The following is a 7,003-nucleotide window of genomic DNA, read 5'->3' as shown; positions in this document are numbered from 1 at the left end:
TTTCCAAAGGAGAGGGTGAGGAGTAGTTGGGAGAGGGTCCTCCTGTCCCAATACTGCTAGTCCACCTTCCTGATACACTTCCTTGGGAAGAACTAAGGAATAGGCCTAAAAAGACCAGCTGGGGCGTCTCCAAAACAGAACTAAGGAGCGATGTGCCTGTTTGGGGGTGGGGGGTGTCTCCTGGTGTGGTTGGGTTATGGAGAAGCAGGAATATGTTCAAATAAATGAAAATTTCCTTTATGGACATTGACAATCAGTTAGATGGAGGGAGTGCTGGGTATTTCGAAGATGCTGGTTCCACCGCGCCCAAAGCTCCAGGTATGCCCGAAAGGGAGCTGGGCCCAGATGAGGCTCAAGGGCAGAAGCTGCCTTCTGTGGTGGTCATGGTGGGCTCTGCAAAGGGGAAGCCTGGACGGACGTTGAGTGAAGGAGCAGTCGTCTGGGGTGGCGGATGGCTGGGGCTCAAAGGTGTGCATTCAACTTTGCCATCTCCTACAAACTCACTCCCCAAACTCTTCCAGCGCAGATCTGGAGAATGAATTTCTAGTGGCAGGCCTATGACCGCGGAACACTCAGCAGGGTCTTGAGTCCACCTTGGGTACAGCGGGTTGTAGAACTTCCTATCCAGTATAGTGAAATCAGGAGTATGTTGGTGGAGGGCACTTGCCCAGGAAGGATATCCTTCTGGAAGCTGCAGAAAGCCCCTTCTTTCTTTCTGTTGGCTGTACCTGGACTCTGGCTGGACACAAGCATGAGCATTTCAGAGTGTGTGAAAAGCTTGCCTTTGGGGGTTCCAGTGACCTTATTTTAGAGACTATTTCCCATAGCCTCATTTCTTTGTTGAAAGCTCTGGGCATTGCTTTTTGCCTCTGCAATCAGGAGAGGATTGTTTGTACCTTGAGGAGTGGGCACCCCCAAGTACAGCAGGTTCTAGTTGAAGGAGACGCCTCTAAAAGTTACTGTCCTTTCTTCCCCCCTTTGAACCTCCTCACAGTGTTCTACGGCCACTCAATCTATCTAGGACCCTCACCCTGACAAAATGTGAGGGTATGGGGAAGACCATGGGGTCTCCTAGCAGGGCCCATCAACTCCTCCTGCTCCTGCATCGCCTCCCCCACTCTGTTGCTCCAGAGAGGCTGCAAACGTGGAAGCAGGGAGTCCCGCCTCCTGCAAACTATCCAAGATTCCATCGCCCCCCTCCACGCCCTCCCCCAGCTGGTTTTGTGCAACGAAGGCAAAGGGGAGAAAAAAAAGAAAAAGAAAAGAAAGAAAAGACCAAGGGAACAGAAGGGGAGGGAGCCACGTCGCAGGCCGTGGGCAGCTAAGCTGAGCCTGTGCGGGTGGGGCAGCGGAGGGAGACTGAAGGAGCTATAATTAAAGGGAAAATATAGAGTTTCCAGAGAGGTTGGGCTGGAGACAGCCATGGAAGGACTGGCCTTCATCAATTATCCCAACCATGTGGCAGTAACTTGTGGCCCAGGATCTGCTCCCGCCTCATGCCAGTGACTGACTATAGGGCAGGGCTGGGGGCTCAGCTGCTGAGATGGCAGTTCCTGGACCCACCAGTCTTGTCCTCCACTGTGGTCACTTCCTAGGTGTGCCCCCTCTTTCAACCGGGAACAGGGGATTAGACATTTGCAGCGATTGTCTAGGGTGGAACACCTCAGAGGCTCCAGGTGAGGTGGGTGTGACCTTCCCATGCTCAGGGCTGGCTGTCCCGGGTACCTGGAGGACTCGTTCCCTCAGAGCCTGCTCCCTGCTTCCTGTCTAGCATCTTCCAGGCCCACCTTGAAGAAGGGATGGAGCCTCGCAGGTGTCAACTGGTGACTGCTACAAGGACCAGGGCTCTGAGGCAGATTCAGGGACTCCTGGTTTGGGGGTCTTGTGTCTGTGTGGCATATGACAGCCACCACCTTGACGGTCCAGGAATTTGGCCCAGGGCTACATGCAGATGGGTTCTGAGCATCCTTTCGACGTGGCACAGAGCTGAAGCCCAGGGCCTCCTCTGCCACTTTTCAACTTGAAACGCTTGGCCAGTACCCAGCCCGAAGATGTGTCTTTAATTTCTACAGCATGACAGTGAGGGGAAGAATGTACTTGGGGTCTCCTCCCAGCCTGGCTGGGCCTCCCTGGCCGGGGCTGAGGGCTGGAGACTGGGGGAGGGGGAGTTGGGGCCGCGAAGGGAGGAGACGCCACCTCATCTTTAGGAAACTCTGAAGCTCTGGCTTCGGCTGGAATGTAGGACTTTGTCCGAGACTTGGAGTGTAAGGAGGGGAAGCAAAAGCCAGAGCCTCCACCCCCCCACCCCCAAGAATGGTAAAGTCATCAGCAATTGGGGAAAAAAATTCCTCAAGAAGAAAAACAGAAAGAGGAAAGTGCTGAGTTTCAAGTTCTCTCCCTCTCCAAAGTTTCCCAAGTGCCCCTCCCCAGGAGGGAAGGAGAGGCCCTGGGAGCACCCACCCCCCAGCACCTACTGTCAGGGCTCCTGGTGTGAGACACAGGACTGCTCCAGGCAGCCCAGGAGTGAATGAGTGCACCTGGCAGGGACATACCTCTGCTCCGACCTTTGGCCTCAGATGGAGAGCAGCTCTCCTGGGAGGGGCCAAGGAGAGAGCGGTAGGGTCCAGGTCCGAGCCTGCTGTCACTCCAGCCTCCATCACAGACCTCTGAGTGTTCTAGAAGGATGGACCCCAGGAGTATGGGACCCCCATGAACTCCTTCCTTTGCATGGCCAGGCCTGAGCTCTTGGTTACGGCTCCTGAGTCTCACGCAGCTCCATCCTTCTGTCTCTCACCTCCAAGTCCCTTCCCTCAGCCTTCCCAGATCTCCTGCTCTCCCGCTCTCCCATCCCTCCATCCCTGTTTTCCTCAGTTCAGAGGGAAACTGCCGAAAAGTGTTGCCCATGTTGAGTGTTTGATACCTATGAGGTCTCCAGTCAGAAGCTGAAAGGAAATCATTGGGTATGTGGGTCTGGAGTTCAGAGCCCAGACAGCGGGGGGTGGGGGGGACCTCAGTATCACACAGAAGCTGAGACCAGAGTGGCCCAATGAGGACATGGAGAGGAATGGGGTGTTCTAGAAGGAGGAAGAGGGAGATGGGCCAGAGAAAACTGTCACCCAAAATACAGTGTTTCCTAGACTCAGCCACATGGCTGTCACTGCTGCCCCTGGGGTTGGGGCCGATTTTGTGGAGCAGCGGGAGAAGAGGGAGACTGCCAGGAAACGGGAAATGCAGCCCCTCGGAAGGACATAACCCCGGCTTCCTCCCTTCCTCCGCTTTTTCTTTCTTTCCTTACTCTCTCCCCAGGGGCCTTCACAAGGGAAAGTCAGTCCCCTCCAGCCTGTAAGTTCAGGTCCTCTGGGTGTCACTGGCTCTTCAGCGTCTGAAGGCAGAGTCTAGTCTCCTTAATACTTGGAGGAATCAAGTGACTGGATTTTTACTTTAAAAAATTTGTTGGGGCTGGGGAGATGGCTTAGCAGTTAAGCGCTTGCCTGTGCAGCCTAAGGACCTGGGTTCAAGGCTCCATTCCCCAGGACCCATGTTAGCCAGATGCACAAGGGGGCACACACATCTGGAGTTCATTTGCAGTTGCTGGAGGCCCTGGCACGCCCATTCTCTCTCTCTCTCTCTCCCTCTTTCTCTGTCTGTTGCTCTCAAACAAATAAATAAAAATATTTAAAAATTAAAAATTGTTTATTTGACAGAGAAAGAGGGAGAGAGAGAGAGAGAGAGAGAGAGAGAGAATGGGCACGCCAGGGCCTCCAGCTACTGCAAACGAACTCGACACATGTGCCCCCTTGTGCATTTGGCTAACGTGGGTCCTGGGGAATCAAACCTGGGTCCTGTGGCTTTGCAGGCAAATGCCTTAACCGCTAAGCCATCCTTCCAAGTGACTGGATTTTTATTTACCCCTGGTGTCATTCAATTCTGCCTTGCTTTTCTTTTTTCTTTTTCAATTTAAATTTTTATTCATTTCAGAGAGAGAGAGAGAGAGACAAACAGAGAGAAAGAGAAAGAGGAAGATATATAGAGAGAATAGGCGCACAAGGGCCTTCAGCCCCTTCAGTCCCCCCCCCCCCCGTAAACAAACTCCAGATGCATGCACTACCTTGTGCATCTGGCTTAAGTGGGTCCTGGGGGATCGAACCTGGGTCATTTGGCTTCATAGGCAAATATCTCAACCGCTAAGCCATCTCTCCAGCCCTACCCGTGTTTTATCTGCTTTCTTAGACTTCCCCTTCCTCCCTGACTTCTTGCCCTTCTCTTACCTCTCCTCTTCCCTCCCTGCCCTTCATCTCTCTCTCTCTCTCCTCTTCATGTATTTTTCTTCCTTCTCTTAATATTTTGCCTTTCTTTTTTCCCTGCCTCTGCTCATTGTCCCCCCCTCCTTCACCCACACTCTCCTTTTTCTCCTTCCATCTTTTTCTCTCATCTTGTCTTGTGTCATCTCTGAGTCTGCAGCTCTAGTCCTCTGGTGTTTGTACCCCCTGAATGGGGGGGGGGCACTGTGCCCACAGCACCCCCAACCTCAGGGCAAGGTCAGAATGTGGGGACGTCAGAGCTGCTAGGGGGGCGTGGGAACTAAGGGGCCAAGTTTGCATCTCAGCTAGAGGTCTGGGTTGAAGTCTAGGGAGATAAATGTAGACCCTTGGGAAGACTGAATTAAAAAATGTTTAAAGGGTGTGCCGAGGGGGCAGAGAAGGGGGCAGACTCTGGGGGGACAGAAGCCCCTACTTAGACATCGCCTTCTTTCCTTTGCTCCACAACACCCCCCTGCCCCCCGTTAAGCCTCAGCCACAGATGTCTGCTGTCTTCTACTTCTGCAGCTGCCTCCAGTGCTTCCTTCTGGGCAACCTGGCCTTCTGGAGTTTCTCTCGGTGGGGCTGAGGTGGAGGCTGAGGTGGAGATCTCAGTCTGTTCCCTTGCACCACCCCTGGACACAGGACCCAGCTGGACAGCCTGACTTGCAGCAGAAGAGTCCAGCAGGGATGAGATGCCCCGCCTTCTCCCCCAGCCAACCCCCCTTGCTGAGGAATTGTTCATTTTGTGATGTCAGCAGCGCTTGCATGCCGAGGTCTAGGGGGAACCCGAGGCTTCCGGTGTGCCGCACAGACCGTGCCTGCCCTCACTGAGCTTACGTCTGGTAGAGAGACAGCCATGAGCGAAATCCCACGGATAGTCATGAACTCGAGGGGCGGAAAGATGGCTCAGGAGACAAAGCCCTTGCCACGCTTAGTGTGAGTATCGGAGTTTGGATCCTCAGAACCCCCAGGAAGCTAATGGTGCAGGGGACACCTGAGATCCCAGGGTGCCAACTGCAGGACGACGGGTGGAGGTGGGAGAATACCCTTGGAGCTCGGAGCTCAGTGGGAATCAGCAGTGAGCAAGAGAGACCCTGCTTCAAATATGGTGGAAGGTGAGGCTCTGACCTCCGTATTTGCACCATGGTATGTACATGCCTGTACACACACACAAGGCACACCCACACCTACACGCCTGCAATGGGACTAATTACAAAAGAGTCTGTCCTAGCCTTGGGACCCTGTGTGGCTGGATGGTTGAGTGGAAATAATTTAGGTAAGGGCCAGATCATGGTGAGGAGTTAAGCTGGCAGATGATGCCACAAGGGCTCCCGGGCAGGAAGGGTCACAAAGATTCCAGATGTCCAAGGAATCTCAAGAAGGCCAGTGTTGCTGAGCACAGAAAGCAGCCAGGGAAGGCCAAGTGTGAGCGCTGGGCCTCAGCAGCGCTGATTGAGCTAAGGACCTTGTAGCAGGGCATTGTGGGCGTAGCAGGTAATGTGGGGGGAGGGCTGTGTGGGCAGCGGAGTGGCCCACAGGAGGGTGGTGGCTCCCCCGTGACTGGGTGTGCTCCAGGTTGATGTCAGTGGGGAAAGAATGGGTTCTAGAACCCCTGGAAGGAGAGCTTACGGGTGTTGGGGTTGGAGTGGAATGGGATTGGGAGGTGAGGAGCAGACATGACTCCAGGGCTTGTCCTGAGAGACTAGGAGTGAGCAGGCTAGCTAAGAAAATCTTGGAGGTGGGCGTGGTGGTGCAGGCCTTTAATCCCAGAACTCGGGAGGATCGCAGTGAGTCCGAGGCCACCCTGAGGCTATGTAGTGAATACCAAGTCAGCATGGACCAGAGTGAGACCCTACCTCGAAAAGTTAAAAAAAAAAAAAAAAGAAAGAAAAGAAAGGAAAAGAAAAGAAAATCTTAGGGTTGGCATCTATTGCAGACACTCTAGCTAGTCCTATTCAATTATACAATGTAAGATTCCAGGGGCCAGCTCTGGGCTGAGAGAGCTTTGAGACCAACAACTCTTGCCCTCAGAGGGAGGGGAGCAGGAGGAGGTCAGTGAAATGCACCTGAAAACACCACGGCGCTCTGGCCCTTGGATTGTGAGGCAGTTAGTTGCCTCTTGTGTCAAAACCAAAACCTCATTTCTCTAATCTGCAAAATGGGATAAATCCACCTCCCTGGCTTGTGTCTCCTGCTCAGTAAATGGAAGCCTGGAGATATACTCATAAGGCAAAAATGACACCCAGGGATGGGTGACACAGCAAGCTTTGTGGAGGAGGAGCTGTGAGACTGGCCTTGGAGGGCTGGCAACCAGGCCTGGATGTGGGTTCAAATGGAGATGACAAGGCATCAGACAAGTTGAGGAAGGGAGGGAGAGAGGGGAGGAGAGGGAGAGAATGGACAGGCAAGGCACTGGGCAGAGCAAATGTATAAGGCAAAGCTGGACAGGTCAGCTGGGGCCATTTCTAGTTTCTAGAGGTCCAGGACTCTGGATTCTTGGGGTGGTCCTTGGAGCGTGAGTGACAGGGCTGAGGAGATGGCTCAGTGGTTAAGAGCAGTTGCCACACAAGCAGGAAGACCTAAGAGGAGCTGAGCTGCAGCCCCGGGAATCCACATGCAAAGCTGGGTGCGGTCACGCGCGGCAGCCCTGTGGTGTGGTGGAGACAGGAGGATCACGGGAGCTAGCTGGTCAGTGACCCAAA

Source organism: Jaculus jaculus, chromosome 9, assembly GCF_020740685.1.
Source record: "Jaculus jaculus isolate mJacJac1 chromosome 9, mJacJac1.mat.Y.cur, whole genome shotgun sequence".
NCBI lineage: Eukaryota > Metazoa > Chordata > Mammalia > Rodentia > Dipodidae > Jaculus > Jaculus jaculus.
Note: the sequence above shows the minus strand (reverse complement) of the source record.